We start from the raw sequence: 21,171 nt of genomic DNA on the forward strand, positions 1-21,171 counted from the left end.
ATCCAGTTTAATGTTTACTTCTTTGTGAAGTCAGCCTAAACCATCTCAGACCACAATGAACTTCAGAACACCTCTCGCCCTTATTGTTTAGCCACTAACCTGGCATTTAACAGATGCCAAGGCAGCATTACAAACCTTCTTACGTACAGATTCCATTTCCCCAATTACACTAGTGCACAGCCCCCGCATGCCATATGTGTCCTTCTGTCCACTAGACTGACTATAGGATCAGACCAGTGGTGGGAATGCCTCTAAGTTAAGATATGAATGCAAATGTGGACATTGTCTTTATTCTTTTTGTATGTGTGTGTCAAATATTCTCTGTGCTTGACCCATTCTATCGTGTAGGCTCCGAACTCCACTCACGGCCTATGACATTTAAAATTTCAGTAAAAGGTCTTGTTAAGTTCAAAGCTATCTCTTGGGATAAGGTCCATTTAAAATCAGGAGTCTCAAACTTATGACAGATTTTATTTTGTTGGGCTCCAAATTTACTGTGGACAGTGACTGCAGCCACAAAGTTAAAAGACTCTTACTCCTTGGAAGGAAAGCCATGACAAACCTAGACAAGATATTAAAAAGCAGAGATACCACTTTGCCACAGAGGTGCATATAGTCAAAGTTATGGTTTTTCCAGTAGTCAGGTATGGATGTGAGAGATGGACCATAAAGAAGATTGAGCGCTGAAAAATTGATGCTTTCGAACTGTGGTGCTGGAGAAGACTCAAGAGTTCCTTGGACAGCAAGGAGATCAAACTAGTCACTCCTAAAGGAAATCAACTCTGAATATTCATTGGAAGGACTGATGCTGAAACTGAAGCTCCAATACTTTGGCCACCTGATTGCTAAGAGCCCACTCACTGGAAAAGACCCTGATGGAAAAGACTGAGGACAGGAGGAGAAGCGGGCGACAAAGGATGAGATGGTTGGATGGCATCACTTATTCAATGGACATGAGCTTGAGCAAACTCTGGGAGACAGTGAAGGACAGGGAAGCCTGGTATGTTACAATTCATGGAGTCACAAAGAATCAGACATGACTTAGCAACTGAAGAACAACAAACTTATATGCTTTCTGAGGCCAGTCAAGTAACCTCATAGACTGTGCCCACCCAGCTCCATATTCTTGTCACGAGGGAATATAAGCTAAGTCTGTTCATTAGAGCTGAGCATGTTCATGCCCCAAGGAGCTCCACTGGAGCTCTAATGCCATCAGCAATCCATGGTCTTTGAACTCATTGCTAGGGCAGTTTGTTCTCTGGTTAAGTGCCTCTTGCCACCCTCAACTAAATGCAAATGTCTGGACCCAAATGCAAAGACCCATCTCCAGGTACCCTAACCTCTGTTGACCTCTTTGCGCAGAGTCCCATTGATTCTCAATTGTCAATAATGTCTCTCCGGGCAAGGCTTTTTGTTGGCTTCTACCTCTGCCTGGAGTTTGATGGCCTACAGTGCTCATCAAGCTCTGACTCTCTGCTGCCCTCAACAGGCCGTTGACCTCATTGCCTTGGCCATTGAGCGTGCTTAACTTTGGCCTTCCAGGTGAGATAAAGAAGGTCTTAACAGTTTGAGATGAATCATGTATTTTGTGTCAAGTGCTTCTGTGTGTTTGGTCATTACATATTGTTCTGGTTGTGCATGGGTAGATGCTTTCTTCTTAACTTACTTGCAGTTATTGTAGGTACATTCCAGTGGTTTTTTCCTTTCTATACCTAACATCTTTTTTGTGTGTTTTTCTAGCATCTTTTTGGTGTGTTTTTCTTCCATTTAAAATCACAGTGCTATGAAGTAGAAGTCCAGGTGGCACTATTGGCGAAGAATCCACATGCCAAAGGAGGAGACATAAGAGACATGGGTTCAATCCCTGATTTGGGAAGATCCTTTGGAGGAGAGCATGGCAACTTACTCCAGTAGTCTTACCTGGAGAATCCCATGGACAGAGGAGCCTGGTGGGCTGTGACACAGAAGTCAATTATCTGGGTAAAGACAGTATGGTTTAACTGAAAGCATGTGACATTTGGAGTAAGACAGATCTGTATTTTAATCTGGACTCTTCCAATGACTGGCTCTATGAACTTGGGCAATATTTTTTCTGTTTTGTTCCTTTCTGAAAAGGGCATTATGTAATCATATGCAAGCAAAACTGACTCACAGATGGTGCTTAATACTTGGGTTTTTTCCCCCTTCTTCTTCAGGTATTTTCACTTTGAGTAAGGCAGTCAGTCGTCAGCTTTCTTGCTATAGAAATTAGCCATCACTGTGTGGGAGACATTTATCATCTACTTTTCCCCTCCCCTCCCTCTCCTTTGTTGTCTTCAGTCTGTGGTCTCTCAGATTCAGGAGAGAGAATACATCTCTGGCAGACGTTTAGTCAGCAAGCCTGGCACTTTCTCCCACTGACTGAAGGATCTTACTTGACTTGCATGCTCAGGAACCATCCTTTGACTGTGAGCAACAGCCCTATGAAATGTTGCTGTTTAGCTGCTAAGTTATGTCTGACTCTTTTGTGACCCCATGGACTGTAGCCCACCAGGCTCCTCTGTTCATGGGATTTCCCAGGCAAGAATACTGGAGTGGGCTGCCATTTCCTTCTCCAGGAGAATCTTCCTGACCCAGAGATGGAACCTGCATTGACAGGTGAATTCTTTACAGCTGAGCCACTAGGGAAACCCTATGAAATGTTAGTCATATGAAAATTAGGCAGACTGCTCTGTCCTGTTAAAACAAAACTGGATCTGGAAGGGTTCATCGGAAGAGTAGGTGTTAGTTTCCAAGCATAATAGGCAAATGTGGTACGGCCAGCAACACCAGTCCACGGTAAGACCACAACTCTGTGACCACATGTTGAATTTTCACTGTCAGAGATGTTACATATTATATCTTTGACTCATCAGAAGAGCTTTGTGTGATGGACTCTCATCCCCATTTTACAGATGAGGCAACTGAGGCTCCAAGAAGTTGAAGTAACTTTCTCAAGATCATATAACTAGTAAAGGCCAAAGCTGGAATTTGAACCAAAGCCTGACTGGACACAAGATGCTGTGTTCCATTACAGTAAGTCCCCTGTATATGAACCTTCAGGTTGCAAACTCTCAAAGATGTGAGTGTGCCCCTGTGTGCCGGCTATCGTACCATTGCTGTTATTTAGTTGCTCAGTTGTGTCCAACTCTTTTGCAACCCTGTGGACTGTAGCCCATCAGGCTCCTCTGTCCATGGGATTTCCCAGGCAAGAATACTGGAATGGGTTGCCATTTCCTTCTTCATGGGATCTTTCCTGACCCAGGGATTGAACTCACATCTCCGGCACTGGCAGGCAGGTTCTTTACCACTGAACCCCCAGGGAAGCCCTATTGTACTGTACTACTGTACTTTTCAAGGTACTGTACTGTAAGATTAAGCATATTTATTTTTGTGTTTGTTTTTATATATTATTTGTGTGAAAAGTATTATAAACCTATTGCACTACAGTACCATATAGCCGATTGTGTTAATTCGGCACCTAGGCTCACTTTGTTGGACTTACAAACAAATTGGACTTACAGGTGAGCTCTCAGAACAGAACTTGTTTGTATGTAGAGAACTTACTGAATCTCTAAAGATAAGGGATTCGGAGAGTCAGCCGATGGGGAGCACAGCCAGCAGGGATACAAGTCTTCACTTGGCTCCACAGGGAGACACAAGTTTCAGCACCTCATGGCTCTATGGGGGCTCCTAAAGGCTGGGCTGAAGGCCAGCGTTAACTATACTACTGTACCATACTGAAGTCAGATCATAGCCTTCTGTCGGTTGCTGATCCGGTGTTGAATGACGGGTTACATTTTTAAAGATTGCATCAGTAATTCATGCATTATTACTCCTGAATTAGTGCAACGCTTCAAATCATCTTGTTGTACTTCAGCATAATTACCTACAATTAAAAATAAATTCCTGTAGGGTGAGAATATTAATTCCTACCCAAATGTCTTTATTTCAGTTGTACCTATCAACTATTACCCAGCTCTTACTCAACAACTCTGAACACTTTTTGTGGAACAGACTCTGCTCTGTCCAGTGAGTTTGTGTTTCCTATATTACAGTATATTCATCTCTCTTTGGGGTCAGCATTTTCCCTGGTATTTTGTTAGTTGTTGTTCAGTCGCTAAGTTGTGTCTGACTCTTTGCAACTCCATGCACTGCAGCAAGACAGGCTCCTCTGTCCTTCACTATCTGCTGGAGTGTGCTCAAATTTTGTGTTAGTAAATGTTCTTTTAAAAATAGGAAACCATTCTTAAAGTCTTTATCGAATGTGTTGCAATATTGCTTCTGTTTCACGGTTTTTGGTTTTTTGACCACGAGGTGTATGGGATCTCAGTTCCCCGACCAGGGATTGAACCGACACCCCCTGCATTGGAAGATAAAGTTCTAACCACTGGACCGCCAAGGAACTCCCAGTAAATGTTCTTAAAGTTACTGGTTTTTATTGGTTTGCGGTTTGATTCACTGGTAGATTCTGAGGAAAGCTATGAAGCACATTCAAGAACAAAAACACACAGGCTCCTATGCACATATTGTGCATGAAATTTTAGGAGAATCAGGAATCCCCTAGGACCTTCGTAAGTGGGGTCCCCAGGCCAGCGGCACCAGCATTATTGAGAGCTTGTTGAAGAGGCAAATCCTTCGGCCCTACTGATCAGAAACTCTGGGGCTGAGGACCAGTGATCTGGGTATTAATAAGCTTTCCAGATGATTCTGATGACCGAATGTTTGAGAACCATGGCATGAGGAGTTAAGAACCTTGCCCTGGCAGGATGCCATTCATATCCTGCAATAAATATCAGCTCTCTGAGAGCAGAAAGGGTAATGGATCCTTGTAAGCTCTGATCCAGTTACCTTCCCTGGGTGCTAACAGCTGCTTCATGTTTCAGCCCAAGGATGTATTTGCTTACTGGCAGTAAGCAGGGGGCTGGCAACACCATCGCTGATCCTGCCGAGACACCTGCATTGGCAGGCGGCTTCTTTACCACTGAGCCACCAGGGAAGCCCCAAGTGTGATTAAGGAGAATACAGTTTGGTGCTTGGATTTTCAAGAAGTCAACTTTTGGAATCAATCTAAGTTTTCCATGCAGAAAATTTTACCTTTCATCAAAGTAACCCAGTCATTGTGTATGCTTAGTCATATCCGACTCTTTGTGACCCCATAGATTGCAGCCCCCCAGTCTCCTCTGTCCATGGGATTTCCCAGGCAAAAATACTGGAGATACAGTACATTTCCTCCTCCAGGAGGTCTTTCCTGACCCAGGGATCGAACCCATGTCTCCTGCATTGGGAGGTGGGTTCTTTACCACTGAACAACCAGGACAGCCCACTGGGCAACTTACCAGATGCAGTTGAAGGTTTGAGTGACTTGTCTTAGCCCCACTCGTGAACAGGAAATCAAGATCCTTTTCCACAGAGAGTCCACTGCCTCCCTACATTGCAGGACAGCTTACTCCCTGAAAAAGAAAGGAAAACAAAGCTAAACAAGAAAAGAGGTTATTTAACTGAATATTTGAATGGGTCCCCAAACTGCTAAGCACTATTTTCAGGAATCTGAAGATATAAGTTCCGTGACTCTGCTTCTCCCTCCAGCTGACACCCCATCTCTCCTCTCTGCAGAATAGCTGTTTCTACTTCTTCAGCCCCATCGGTCCACTGAAATGGTTTTAGCCATGATGACCTGGGGTGGCCCTGGCTCTCTCTCTAGGAGTCTGTGATTCTCTCAGCGGTAGCTGACTTAACTTACTTCTCAGCGGTAGGTAGAGCTGCGGATCACTCCCCACCTTTTTAAGCTCTTCCTTTCTTTTATCAAAGCACCTCTTTTTTGTAACTATTTAAAAATATCTTGCTGTTTCTTGGGTGCTAGCCTGCTCCACTGTCTTAAAGTCCTTGTTAGTCACCATGTTTCCTTCGTGTGAATTTCCCAAATGGTTGTGGAGGAGAAAGGGGGCATTATTCTGTACCTGCATGACCGGCACATTCCCATTGTTCACGACTCCACCCAAATTGGTTCCTTGTAGTTCTTCCAGGTGCCATTCACCTGTCCACCCTGGCATCTTTACACACTCCACTCCTTTACCTACAGGGCTCTCTTTCCATCTTTGCCTTCAGATTTCAGCACAAATACCTCTCTTCCTGGGAGCCTTTTCTGACCATCTGATCACCTCCATGCTGGGTGAGTTGGTTTTATTATTGTTCTCCCAGGACCAGGTGCTTTTCCTTCAAAGCACTTATTCAAGTTTCTAAATGTATATCCATTTCTGGTGATCTGATGAATACTTACCTCCCCGTAGATGGTAAACTCCAGAAGGGCAGAGACCTGGTCTTCTCAAAAAAACTTTTGGCTAAATAAATCACTTTATTATCTCACTGAATTTGTAAAACAATGCATAGAGCTTTGACCTGACAATTCCTAGGGGGCTCTATGCCCCCTCCTTCTTCTGCATTCAACATCTGTCCTTTTGTTTCACTCTTCCCCAAAGGGAGGAGAGCCTGAGTTTGTCTGGCAAGTTTGAGAAAATCAACTCTGTTACATAGCCTACCTGGTCCCAGTCCTTGCCCTGCTCACAGCTCGCCAGTCAGCTAGTTTGTTGGGGCAAGTGGTCATGGGTGATTCCAAGTAGCTTATGACGAGGTGTGTAGATCTGCCTATTTCCAGGGCAAAGCCCATTTGTCAACTGTCTGAGCCACTTCTCCAGGGGAGCTATATCAATCTGACATTTTGACTTCCATCTCTCTGACCTTTTGATTTTCTTAATGAGTCAGTAGGTTGGATGAAGTTAAGTGTTAATTTTGTCCACTAACAAAAATGGCAGACTTCTCAGATTTTCCTCTTCCCTGTTATAATGGATACTCTTGTTCTCTGAGCTGACTAGGTCTGAACACTTTTTCTCTTTTCTTCAAATCATGGCGTAAGTCGTAGTAAGTTTCCTGTTTCCCCAGAAACTCCTTTCCTATTCAAGTACTAGTTGTACTGAAAGTTTCAATAACTCCTTTTTTTAACTTTGTTATTTTTCTTATTGAAGTATAATTACCTTACAGTGTTGTGTTCATTTCGCTGTACAAGGAAGTGAATCAGCTATATGTATACATACATCCCCTCCCTCCTGAACCACTCCCCTATCCCACCCCTCTAGGTGCATCACAGAGCACTGAGCTGGGCTTCTTTTGTGATACAGCAGTTTCCCTCCAGCTATCCATTTTACACATGGGAGTGTATTTATGTCGAACCTAAGCTCCCAATTCATCCCACCCTCCCCTTCCTACTCTGTGTCCACGCATCCATTATGTCTGCATCTCTATTCCTGCCCTGGAACTAGGTTCATCTGTAATACCATCTCAGAGTCACTGATGAGATGAGTATCTCACATATCAGCTGTCTGTTTCACCCAGACTTCTAGTAGGAGAGCCGTGTCTGGCAAATCACACTATGAATTTACCAACATTTTCCCCTGCTCGTGAAGCTGAGCTGACTTGCAGGTTAGGGGCACTTGACCTGAGAATGGAGACTCAAAGGAATCGAATATTTACCTGGCTTGTAGCCTGTGAGGTAGCCTGGCACAAAAATCAATGTTCAAACAAGGTCAGAAAATGATTAACTAGGTCAAACAGAATTCTTCTTGGAGAGAATTGAATTGGAGATGGGGGGGAGTGTCCACTAGTTGGGAAGGAGGACCCAAGAAGGTAGCTGCACAAGGAAGCTGGAATCTGATCATCATGGAGACTTGGTAAAGGAGGAACTCCAGAGAGAGATTGCCGAGATCCTGTTGCTGGTTGCCCGATGGATAACCAGGTTGTCAGATGGATAGTCGGGTTGCTAGGTGTACAACCAGGTTGTTAGAGGGATAACCTGGCTGCTAGGTGGACAAACATGTTGATAGATGGACAACCAGGTTGCCAGGTGGGCATCCTGGTTGCTAGATAGACAACCAGGTTGCTAGGTGGATAGCCAGGCTGATAGGTGGGCAACCAGGTTACTAGGTAGACAACTAGGTTGCTAGATGGACAACCATGTTGCCAGGTGGACAACCAAGTTACTAAGTGGACAATCAGCTTGCTCAGTGGACAGCCAGGTTGCTAGAAGGACAATCAGGTTGCCAGGTGGACAACCAGGTTGATAGGTGGATAAACAGGTTGCTAGGTGAATAACCAGGCAGATAGGTGGACAGGTAGGTTTCCAGGTGGACCACCAGGTTGCTAGGTGAACAACCAGGTTGCTAGGTGAACAACCAGGTTGCTAGGTAGATAACTACGTTGCTATGTAAACAGCTAGGGTGATAGGTAGACAACCAGATTTCTAGGTGGGCAACCAATTTGCTAGGTGAATAACCAGGCTGCTAGATGGATAACCTGGTTGCTAGATGGATAACCAAGTTGCCAAACAGACCCCAGATTGCTAGAACTGCCTAGGACCCCAAGTGTGCCCGTGCTCTGCTTCCAATACTATTGGAAGACCAAGTGCATCTTTGTCCTTTGCAGCCAACAAAGCTCAGTGAAGGTTCATGATTCAGAATGCTTCCGCTTGTCTCTCCTGAATTCCCTGTTTCTCCAGCACCCTTGAGTAAACTTCTAGAGGGTATCCCTTAGCACAAAACAAGAGCGTGTCTCTTTTCCCCAACAAACTACACTATCCGTGGTCTCGATTTACTCCCAACTTCACACATGACCTCGCTGACCACAGAAGCCCATGTTCTCAGTGTGGTGGAATACAGCAAGAAGTGTGGGACCTCGGTGACAGTCACACAGCTTGCAAGCTGATCCCAGCTGGTCCATGTGCCTGGTTTGGCTCGCACGTATGTGTATGGAAATTTTAAAAATTAATTTCTCACACTGAAGGAGATTCCCCATAAAAATCCAGATTCCTAGATTTCCTGAAAAATTGTGAACAAACCCCCTAACAGCACTGGGCCTCCTTTTCCTGAGTGTGGTCATTCATCAGTGCTGAGTAATGTCCACCCCTCTAGCTGAACATACTCTTAGCTCTAGTTCACCCCTGACCTGCCTCCATCACTTACGTGCCTCTCTGATCCTTGTTGTCGCTGGACTTTGCACTCACAGATAGAAAAAGAAGGAAGAAGCAAACAGATAAGGAAAAGAAGTTATCTCTTAAGCCAAGGCAAGAAAGAATTAAGGAAGGGTTGTAATCGAGACAGGATACCGGGGAGTGACCCTAAGGATGGGGACCCAGCAGTGCCATTGAATTTGATGAGGAGGGTATCGCTGAAGTTCTCCATGAGTCCAGAAGTCGGATGGCAAGAGGACAAGGAAGCTGATGGTGGTCAGGTTGGATAGTGGAAATTCAAAGAACTGAGTCATGAAACGCAGAAGACAGATGTGACTGTTTCAAAAAAATGTTAAATAGTGACCATTGCTATTATCTTCAGAATTTCAGAGACTTAGGGGAATTTCAAACAAAGAAAGGTAAGCCTGTGACTTAAAGAAAAAATAGATATTGTCCCCAAAGGAGATGAACTATCTCTGGGAAATAATAAGGTGGGATGGAGAATTCTGATGACGGCATGGGGAATTTTCATCTTCCAGAGCTAGAGGGAGATCGTCTGTCTCCTCTGAGATTTATAAGTTCCTGTGGCATTTTGTCCATGTTTTAGTTTTCCTGCCGAAATGGAGGGACTCTGAAATTCACAATTAGGAACAGGTCTGTAACTGAGCAGGAGCCTCTGGGGACTTCCTAGGATAGGCCTTCGCCTATATCCCCTGCTTCAGCTCCTCTCTGAAGTACCCAGATGACAGTATTTGATGCACACTTCCTGAGTTGTTTTGCAGATGTGAACCGCCCCCTGAAAGGGAAAATATTAACTACTTGATGACCATGAGCACATAGCCCCAGGCCTCCTGGAGCCTACTGCTGTTCAGTCACTAAGTCATGTCTACCTCTCTGTGAGCCCATGGACTGCAGCGTGCTAGGCTTCCCTCTCCTTCACTGTCTCCTGGCGTTTGCTCAGACCATGTCCATTGAGTGGGTGATGCTATCTGATCATCTCATCCTCTGCCTCAGGATTGATATTAACCCCTGTGACTTCACCATCAGCTCATTAGTGAACCGTGCATGAGCTGACCATACACCCTGTAACCCTTCCTCACTTGCCCTTAAAAAATGCTTTGCTGAAACCACTTCGGGGAGCACAGGGTTTCTTTAGGGCATTAGCTGCTTGTCTCCTTGAATGGCCTTGCAATAAACCTTTCTCAGCTCCAAACTCCAACGTTTCAATTTGTTTGGCCTCACTATGCATCGGGACCACGAACTCTCGCTAGCAGCACTTTCTTTTAAAAAATGTCCCCGTGGTAATGTTTTTGATGGAATATTATCCTTTGGCCTGTTTCATTTTTCTCAGTGCTCTTTGGAATATCTCATGTGAAATAAATGCTTCAGATTTACATGAGGAAATTTGATTTACAAAAAATAGCATCATAGCCATTAAATATTACTTGGTTTGTCAGTGTATAGTCACTGAGAATTATGACTTCTGTTTGCAAATCCATGTGCCTCAACCTGCAACAGCTGAGGTTATTTAAGATCTCAAAATGGACTTGGTTTGTGTTCTGCCTTACCTTGCTAGGAGTCTTGGTAATACACCCACTTCTGTGGGTGTATTCGTTAAGCTTCTGTCTTCCTTAAGCTTCCAGATTAGAAATATCTGCTCTTGAGCGAATACTTAATTATTCACTAGGGCTAGTCCTTCTCATACAGCCCTGCCCTGCTCCTGATGGAGGCTAAGAAAATTCCCTTAGATTCACTCACATGAAATATCTCCTCTTCTTTCTCGTATGGCCTCTGGCTTCTTGCTTCCTGCTTTGTTGAAATCCATAAATTTTCATGTGATCTTTGCTTCTCTGGCTCGATCTCTACCTGAATCCCCTTCTGGGCTCAGCCGGGCAAGAAGACTTGGCTTCTTTCACTGGTGGCTGCCATCTTGTTTCTACTCCCAACTCTGATGTTTTCCCAGCCTTTTCTTGCTGGTCAGCTCTTCCTCCAGCACTGGCTCCCTTCCCTATGGTAACTCTCACAGTGCAGGACTGGGTGAGTCTCTGTTTACAGTTTGCTGCAAGTCTCATTATAGTTATTTGATGGGGAAGGTTTCAATTACACCCCAGCTGGTTCATTCATTTTAATTTACACTCCCACTACCTGCTCTCTTCACTTATACTTCCTATACTTCTAACGATTAGTCACCTATGTGGAAGGAAGATAGTGAAAATACCCTTCTGGGTTGACCTGATTGTGCGGTTCTTTTCAGATTACAACTATGTATCTGAAAGGAAAGTGAAAATCTGAGGACAGTGGGCATTTGTAATATCTACAACATTGATGGTCTTTGGGGCTGGAAGGATCTGGAGAGAATTCAATCTAAACTCTTTATTTTCTAGATGAGGCTTGGAGGAGAGATCTGATTTATTTGGGATCATTTTGCTAGCTAATGTCAGATACCTGTCTCCCTAGATAAGACCCTTTCCATCCCAGAGTATTTACTGAGAACATGGTTACGCCTGTATAGTCCTACCTACAAATAAACTATTTATGTGTGTGTGTGTGTATACACCTGAAGAATGTTTCCCAAACCTGTCAGAATCATCTCGGATGCCTTTTTAAAAGCACAGTAATATAGGCTTCTTTCAGACACCCTGAAACAGAATCTCTGAGGCTGGGCTCAGGAACTCAAGGTCTTTCCTGAAGGATGCTATTTTGTATAATTCTCTCACCCTCCCCCTCTCTTTTTTCCCTTCCATCAGGTACTGCATTTTCTAAGACTGGCTGTTATCAGCATGAAGGGGCCCCCAGGTAGGCTCACCACACTATGTTGTCAGGGTAGAAACCAGAAATCCAGGGCAGAGAGGTACACATGTAGCAGCTTGTATGTGGCCCTGAGCATGAGGTCCTGTATCTTTAAGCAGAGCTCGGCAAGCTTAGAGACTGGCTTTGCTTGCTCATCTATGCGGAGGCGGCCGCCATCCTGTGAGCAGTACCTGGGGTTGTGGGAGTTCTCTGGGGAAACTGCCCCGTGAGTCAGGCCTGCAGAGGGCTGTGGGGCAGAGTTCTCAGCATGCTCAGTGGTGATTCAGGGGCCCAACTGAGACCTCGGCAGTAACCAAGGCTGCCTGAGTAACCTGTTCTCCCTGGTCCGGAACTGGCCCTGTCTGGCTGGTAGGGAGCGGTCCTGACTTAGACAACCACATCATCACCAGCAGTGATCAAAAAGATGCCCACAGGATCAGTCTCCTGGCATCAGCCGTGGCATGTGGGCACAAGGAGAACTGAGGAATAGGGTATGCAAATGGTCTAAGAAGACCAGCTCTCCAGTGAACAAGCATATTCACTATGGCATTAGTGCTAGAAAGACCACACATTCACTGGGTGTATCCACAGGGGTTACTCAACAGCATGATACATGAGGGGCTGGAGCTGTAAGTTCCTTCTTGTGTTTAGGGATTGAAAGTCCCCTCCGTGGTCAAGGATTTGGGGCAGTCCTATGTGAAAGTAGTGAGAGTGACCCAGTGGCTTCAGGGCTGCCTCCCAGTCCTGCCCTGGACCACAGATGCATCAATAGTAGTTCAGCAGCTCTTTAGTCTTGATCCTCAGAAGGTGAAATATTGGCCTCCTTCTCCCTGCAGATGCTCAAGGTCGGCTCAAGAGCTCGTAACGATTCATCCTCTTCTCATCTCATGGCTCTGATGGCCTCCAAAGCCTTGCTGTCTTGCAGCCCAACCAGAGGTCAAGGAATAATGCAAGAAACCCCGTTTCACTCAGATTATCCTGGAATCACTTTTCCCTGGAGCTGGAAGAGAATCCGGGCCACCTCCCACCCCCTGAATCACTGAGAAACTGGGAGTCCTAGAGCAGAGGGTGGATTTCAAATGGAACAAAAAGGTCCCCTTGAGCAGATGCAGCCAGAACCATCATGTCTTTCCAAGGGGATGAGGAGATGCAGGGCATGTAATCTGTAAGGGTTTTTGTTTGTTTTAACCTGGAATCCTCCATGCTTTCTTGTTGGAGAGCCTGTCCTAGAAGAACAGCTTGCTAAGTGGCTGGTCCACGTTGAAGGGGCATTGTGAGCATTTTGGTGGAACTGTAGTAGCCAGTAAGTGACATGACCCCTTGGCGATGCACTCTGCTCCCCATCAGTTTCTCTAGCACCCAGCACAGGTGGGACCACTGGATGTGTAACCTTGAGTTGAGAGGAACCATGACCCATGGTGGCCTGGTCACATAGACAGGGACTGGGGTTATTGTAAGGAATGAGGAGTGATGCAGGAGAAGTTTTCTGTTAAGAAACCACAGAGGGGTTTGTCTACCTGGATATTAGAACTGGAGACAAGACAACTTTCGGGACATTGACACTCAGAAGTCGTGGACCTGGTGCTTTGCCATTGTAGGGACTTGGCCAGCTCTTGGATTTCTGCTTCTCTCTGTACATAAGCTTTATCTTTTTCTCCTCCTACCTTTGACCTAATGTAACTCCTCCATATTGTATCTTTGGGGCTTCCCTGGTTGCTCAGTGGTAAAGAACCCACCTGCCAAGCAGGAGATGCAAGTTCAATTCCTGGGTGGGGAAGATTCCCTGGAGAAGAAAATCGCAACCACTCCAGTATTGTTGCCTGGAAAATCCCATGGACAGAGAAGCCTGGTGGGCTATAGTCCATGGGGTCACAAAGAGTCAGACATGACTTAGCAACTGAACAACAACAACATCGTATCTTTTCCTTAATCATGTTTCTCAGTTCAGTTCAGTTCAGTTCAGTTGCTCAGTTGTGTCTGACTCTTTGTGATCCCATGAATCACAGCATGCCAGGCCTCCCTGTCCATCACCAACTCCCGGAATTTACTCAAACTCATGTCCATCAAGTCGGCAATGCCATCCAACCATCTCATCCTCTATCGTCCCCTTCTCCTCCTGCCCCCAATCCCTCCCAGCTTTCTACTTCCTCAAAATTTGGGCTTGCTCTTGACTTCAGCTGGCTCAAGGCTATTCATGGTCTTACCCACTGCATCTCAGCCCCTGTCGCAAACAGCCTGAGAATCTGCATTACTTCTCAATTCAACAACCTATGAGTGAGGATCTAATTGACCCAGCAGATGCCTGTTTTGAGTGCAGATTTTTTTTTAAAAGAAACACTACTTTTTTAAAAGATTTTTTTAAATGTGGACTGTTTTAAGAATCTTAATTGAATTTTTTTACAATATTGCTTTTGTTTTTAAGTTTTGGTTTTTTGGCTTTCAGACATGTGGGATCTTAGCTCCCCTGACCAGGGATTAAACCAGCACCCATTGTGTTGAAAGGCAAAGTCTTAACCACTGAACCACCAAGGAAGTCCCCTGTAACTATCTCTTAATTTTGTGTCTCCCCCATCAAACTGTGTCTTATTCATCTTAGTATCCCCAGTGCCCAGCCCAGTGCTGGAACCAATGCCAAGTACTAAATATGGGGACAAAGCAAATGATCAGTTCAGTTCAGTCACTCAGTCATGTCCGACTCTTTGTGACCCCATGGACTGCAGCATGCCAGGCTTCCCTGTCCATCACCAGTTCCCAGAGCTTGCCGAGACTCATGTCCATCAAGTCAGTAATGCCATCCAACCATCTCATCTTCTGTCATCCCCTTCTCCTCCTGCCTTCAATCTTTCCTAGCAGCAGGGTCTTTTACAATGAGTCAGTTCTTCATAACAAGTGGCCAAAGTATTAGAGTTTCAGCTTCAGCATCAGTCCTTCCAATGAAAATTCTGGACTGATTTCCTTTAGGGTGGACTGGTTGGATCTCCTTGCATCCAAGGAACTCTTAAGAGTCTTCTCCCAACAGTTCAGAAGCATCAATTCTTCGGCGCTCAGCTTTCTTTATAGTCCAACTCTCACATCCATACATGACTACTGGAAAAACCATAGCCTTGACTAGACGTACCTTTGTTGACAAAGTAATGTCTCTGCTTTTTAATATGCTGTCTAGGTTGGTCATAGCTTTTCTTCCAAGGAGCAAGTATCTTTTAATTTCATGGCTGCAATCACCATCTGCAGTGATTTTGGAGCCCAAAAAAATAGTCTGTCACTGTTTCCACTGTTTCCCCATCTATTTGCCTTGAAGTGATGGGACCGGATGCCATGATCTTAGTTTGTTGAATGTTGACTTTTAAGCCAACTTTTTCACTCTCCTCTTTCACTTTCATCAAGAGGCTGTTTAGTTCTTCTTCACTTTCTGCCATAAGGGTGGTGTCATTTGCATATCTGAGGTTATTGATATTTCTCCTGGCAATCTAATATATAGATTATAATCTATAATATAAAGCAAATTATATACAAATGCAAAAATGGTGGAGAAGGGAAGAGGGAGGCTTGGAAATCCAAGCAGACATGAAATATAAAGATCCAGGGGTCATGGTGATACATAAGCACTGCTGAATATGTCCAATAATGTTGATTTAGAATATGATGCATAGGATTCGATACAATTTCTTATAGTGTTCTCAGCATTGGCTAAATCTTTATTCTACCTAGTCTGTTTCTACATTTTTTAATGAAAGAAGAAGAAAGGAAAAGCAGAAAATGCTAGAGAAGATTGGAATATGCAAGGTAAAAAGAAAGAACAGAGGGATGTAAAATAATAGTTGGATTCTTTAGTTTGGGAATAAAAAAAAAAACAGACTAAGGATTGACTTTTTCAATTCAGCCTCAGAATCCAAGGCAACAGATGTGTGGACTCTCCTTTTATTCCAATGTCACAATTAAAATCAGAAAGAAAAATGGGGAAGCAAAAATTGTTGGCAGGTTGATTGCCAAGCAACTGATCGAATTGCAAGGGTCCAAGTCAATTCACTCTTCTTAACAACAAAATAATTGGACTATGTCTGAACTATGTGAAATTATCTCCATTTTAAAGATACTAAATGAATTTGATTATTCAATAATCAGTGCACTGCTCAGCATTAGCAAGTTATAGCAGCCAAAATAGCTGATTTGACTCCAAAAATGTCAACTTGACAGCACCCTGTAAACACACTCATAGTTTGTAGAAGAATGGGCTCCCGAGCCAGAACTTGACTTACCACTTTACCCAGAGAGACAGTGGGTGTGAAAGTCACTTGGCTTCCTCTGGGAAGATGGGAGGTTGCTTGCTTTTACCCCCCTCACTGGACTGTAGAAGATTCATCCAATCATTCAAAAATATGCTGCAGTACAGTGCTGACATCAACCATCCAGGGTTACCACAGACTCTACAGGAAAAGGGCACTGTCCTCCTAAGACTCCTTTCCCTTCTAATACCAGCTCCATGTTTCAGGGTCCCCAGGCCACTTCTGAACAACTGGCTACAAATTTGGGAGTTCTCATGACCCTCTCAGATTTGATAATTCCCTAGAACAACTCACAGACCTCAGGAAATCTCTCTCCTTATAGATTTACTGAGGATGCAAATCTGGACCAGCCATAAGACACCCATAGGGTGAGACCTGGGAGGATCCCAAATGCAGAGGTCTTGTGTCTTCTCCATCTCTTCTCTGTATAGAATCAGGATGTATCCTGGTACACTGATACATTCACCAACCATTTGAACCTCAGGGTCCAGAGTTTTTATTGGGATTTCATTATGTAGCCATGATTGACTGTATCATCAGCCAGTTGTCTGAATTCTATCTTCAGCCTCCCTCCTCTCCATGGAAGTCAGGAATTTGGGTTGATATCATGTGGCTCAAAGCTCCAACCTCAAGTTACATGGTTGACACTTCTGGCATGGCCAGCTTCCCCCTTGAAGTCACCTAGTGGCCCACCATGAGTCACCCCAGCAGCATCAACTCAGGTGTGGTCCCCCAACTATCTTCTGGTGAGACGGGAGATGCCCAAACTTCTGTGACTGCTGCCACTGCCCACAGGGAGAAGAATAAAGTTTGGGTGGCATTTATGCTTCCTAACCTGTGTCCCAGTGTCTTGCCCTTTTACCTCCATCCTTTCACTTCTCCTACCGTACTCCCCTCAGCTCTCACATGGGGTACCCAGAGCTCCAACATGGGGAAGTATCTCTGTCCTCCTTTCTTGATCACTTCTTTTTAATTCAAGTTATCTGTGTCCCAGGAAAAATGGCAGTGGAATATTCATTCCATTAATAGTCCCCCAAATAAATTGTTCTTTGGTGTATTTCCCAAGATATGTGTTGGGCTGCTTGGTCTGTGCTTACCTTCATTATCACCATCACCACAACCATCATCACCATCATCAATCACCCTCCACCACCTCCTTCTTGAAATTCACCCCCAAGACAAGTGCCCTACAAGTACTAATAGGAAGCAGCCTTCTGTGTTTTTACCCAGAGAGAAAACCATGCTTTGGGAAGTGAAGTAGAAAACAGACCAGCAGGCACAGCAGGCAACATGCCTGAGCCCCATGGCACTGGGAGGTTGAAGGAGGAGAGAGCAAGCAGGAAGGATGCGAAACATCGGTCTTCCTGCAGACAGGCAGACAGGCCAGGCCAGCTGTCAGCCAGAACAGGCCAGAACATGGTCTCCTGGGGGACAGGCCTGCTGGGGCAGTCAAAGCCAATTGTTTGAAAGCAGAATTATAGAGGAAGCATGGCAACGAGAGGAATGACGCTGGCCCCTGCCCTCTTGTCTTCCCAGACACAGGAAAATCATGGAGCCAGGACAAGGGCTGCTCTGTAGCTTGCCCAGTTCACAGGGCAGGTGGTCACGCAGGACATGCACAGCTACTGTGTTCTCTGTTGTTGAGTTGGTCATCACAGAGACAGAGGGAGACCCGTTGTTCTCTTAGCTCCCAGATCTGGGATGACATGGTACTTTGGGGCCAGTAGACTTAGGTTTGATTCCTGTCTCCAGCTCTACTGATAGCTAGCTGTGTTATGGTGGGTGTGTGGCCTGGCTTACACTAAGCCTTGTTTACCATGTGTCAGGCTGTCTTCTGCCTATTGTGTAGCGAGGGTTAGATGAGATGATAGACAGGAAAGCTTATGATACCCAGCACATTTAGCCTGTTTCCCTTCCTCTCCCTCTTGTCCATGGGTCCCTGGTGCCACCATCCTCTGCACAGCATCCTGTACCTGTAGATTTGGCAGAAGCTCCTGCTTCATTTCCTGCTGGACTGGAATGATTCAGGATCCCCCACTGTCCACCATGGTCAGCCCCTGATGGGGAGCAGTACTGAAGCAGAGCTTCTCATGTTCCCCTTGACTCACCCCATCGACTTTGCTGGAATAAAAGGAGGTTGGCATTCATGTGCTTTAATTTCCCTGACACCAGAAAAAGCCTTTCCTTCACTCCCCTCACTTCCCCCAACCCCCAAGAAAACAAAAACAAACCCTCCACTTTGCGTAAACCTGCTGATATTCAACTATTGGGATTTTCTTCTTTTAAATTATCAAAATGCAAATTTTCTTAGAAGTCATGATATTTAAAGCCTGAAATTTGTCTGTCTGAACGAATGAAAGAGTCTCAATCTCCCCTCTGAGGTCCCTGTGTGAGGGAGGGCCTTATATAATTGCTGAGGAAGAAAAGCAGCCCAGACTCTACTTAACCTACTTCCACAGTTTTGTTTTGAGCCCATTTCAAGAAAGGCTACAAGACCAGTTTCTCATCAAACCCACAAAACTCATATTCTCAGACTTGGAGTTTTTTCTGTCCCCACCGCTACCTCACCCCACTTCCTCCCCACCTCTGTACGCCACCGTGGCAGGAAGGAAAGATGGGACCTTTGCTGAGGGTTCAGGAGTATGGTCTCAGGACCAGGGAGCCTGCCTTTCCATCTAAGCCCTGACCCTCTCCAGCCATGTGACCTCAGACAAGACATATAATCTGTCTGGGCCTCAGTTTCCTCATTTATATATTTTGGGAACAAAAATAGTTCTTATTTCATAGGATTTGTTGCAAGGTTTAAGAATTAGACACTTAAAACAGTACTCAGAACCTAGAAAGCATCATCCACATAGTCAGATAACAGAGAGGAAAGCCCTGGTGTTGGCATCAAGCTGCCAAGGTCTGCATCCTGGTGCTGCTGCTTATGACTGTGACCTTCAGCTGGAAACTCAAACCTCTCAGTCTCAGTTTGCCTCTTCGTAAAAGGAGGATGTGTGCTAAGTCGCTACAGTTGTGTCTGACTCTGTGCAGCTCTAAGGATTGTAGCCCACCAGACTCCTCTGTCCATGGGATTTTCCAGGCAAGAACACTGGAGTGGCTTGCTATTTCCTTCTCCAGGGGATCTTCCCGACCAAGTAGTCAAACCTGTGTCCCTTATGCCTCCTGCATTGGCAGGCAGGTTCTTTACCACTAGCACCATCTAGGAAGCCCATTAAGGAGGATAACAGTAACCATATCAGGGGATTGTTGCGAGGTTTAAATGAGTTATTATTACAAAGCTTTTCAATCAAACACACCAGGCACCAGTGAGCACTCAGTATAATTATTATTTTACTCTATAGCATGTTGACACTGTACAAGGTGGTCCCCTGTCAAAGAGGCGATGGAGTGACTTGTGACACCTGTGATTTTGTTTCATGATGAGATAATATGAAATGTGGGCCAGAAAATAGCCACTTCTATTTATCACTTCACACACAAATAGTTGTTTTCAAAAGCTGTTAATACAGTTTCAGTCACTAGCTCCTGATCTAAGACCTCTCCCTAGAGACTCCTCCCATTTGAGTCCCATACCCCCAACTTCTCCACCCATGTGAAGTCCTTTTTACCCAGCTCACTGCCTCCCGCCTCCTGCCTGAGTCTGTGTGTTAGCCATAATTGCTTCACAAAATTATATGACTCAAAAAACAGAACAGCATATTGAATGGGAAATAAAACGACACATAAGTTGGGCTCATCACATCTTGCAAGGGTCCTGGAGTTTTCCACATGATTTGATTCCAGCTCAAAAATTGCAGTAGGGCTTCTGTAAAGTCTGCTAAAATTGACCCCTGTTGTTGTTTGGAGGGGTGGTTTTCTGATTATCTCAGAGTCGTGTGTTGTCTGTTAGCTCCTTCCCTTAAAGTGCTGCTAAAAGTGCACAAGGATCATGAGTCTTGGGAACTGGTTTATCCAGTGGCCACAGGGCATAACTCAGATTTTGGAGAACTGGGGTATCTAGAGGAGGGAGGATCTGGATGTTCCTGCCAGTGCTCTCTGCGTAGCACTGGATGGTATAGATGGGCTGCTCCAGAATTACAGAGCTGCAGAGAGAGAAGCAGACCAGTCATATGTCATTGAGAAAGGATTGGACAGATATGGTGAGAGTCTATGGGCTTCCCAGATGAAATTAAAAGATGTAGAAGTAAAGGCCCCATGCTGTAAGCAAAGGAGAGAAATAGGGAGAAAAAGGTAGTTTGCAGTATCACTCGGAGCTGGAGCTTTGCCAAGCAGATCCAGTCAACGTCCAGAAATGCAAGGCAACTGCAGATGCTGGTGAAATGATAGTTTCAAGGAACAAGCCTGAAAACAGGCTAGGAAGCTAACAATACTCCTTCTGTCTCCTTGTTTACCCCAAGGAAGCTCAAGGGAAAGAAATTACCTCGGAAGAAATTATGCCTGTCTTGTAATCATTATTACTTAACAGATGAGATCCCCTTTCCACTTCTGCTCCAATTCATAATTATGAACAACAATGTATTTAACTTCAGATGTCACCTTGTCCTTGTCTTGGGGTTAAGCATCAGTTTAAAGTTTGGGGAACTCCAGAATTTTTAGATGACCACCTCGTCCCCACCATTGCAATCAGGCATTCCCCCAGCAACCTGGGTCGGGGAGGGGGCAGCGTGGTATTTCATCAAAAGGAGGAAGGGACTTTTACCCAGACCTGCTGAGGGGTGGTCACCCAGGTCTCCATAGAAATGACAGAAGGAAGGCCAGGAAGTCCCTTAAGAAGCAAGCATTGTAACTTGTAGTGGAGGATATGACCCCACTTACCATCAACCTACACCCCCCACCAAAAAAAAATTAAGAGTAGGCAGGAGGTTTTTTTTTTTGGCCGTATCCCATGGTACTCGGGACCTCAGTTTCCTAATCAGAGATCAAATCCATGCCTCCTGCACTGGGAGCATAGATTCTTAACCATTGGACCTCCAGGGAAGTCTTGAAGAGATTTTTTTTTTTTTTTTTAAAGAAATAGGTTGGGCTGTGGTCTAATAGGAGTCAATTGATTGGATGGAAAATTAAGAACATAGCGAA

The 21,171-nt window shown here is 44.9% G+C and overlaps 1 long non-coding RNA gene across 1 annotated transcript in view; it reads left to right on the forward strand.

Moving 5' to 3' along the window:
• The first annotated feature begins 1,747 nt into the window (after positions 1–1,747).
• The window catches only part of LOC122447340, a 48,197-nt gene continuing 28,773 nt past the window's right edge, over positions 1,748–21,171 (forward strand). The window contains exons 1-2 of the long non-coding RNA XR_006271195.1: positions 1,748–1,980; positions 2,934–3,054. This is a non-coding gene — a long non-coding RNA (uncharacterized LOC122447340). The remainder of the gene's footprint in view (positions 1,981–2,933; positions 3,055–21,171) is intronic.

The sequence above is a fragment of the Cervus canadensis genome, chromosome 9 (genome assembly GCF_019320065.1).
Source record: "Cervus canadensis isolate Bull #8, Minnesota chromosome 9, ASM1932006v1, whole genome shotgun sequence".
NCBI classification, from domain to species: domain Eukaryota; kingdom Metazoa; phylum Chordata; class Mammalia; order Artiodactyla; family Cervidae; genus Cervus; species Cervus canadensis.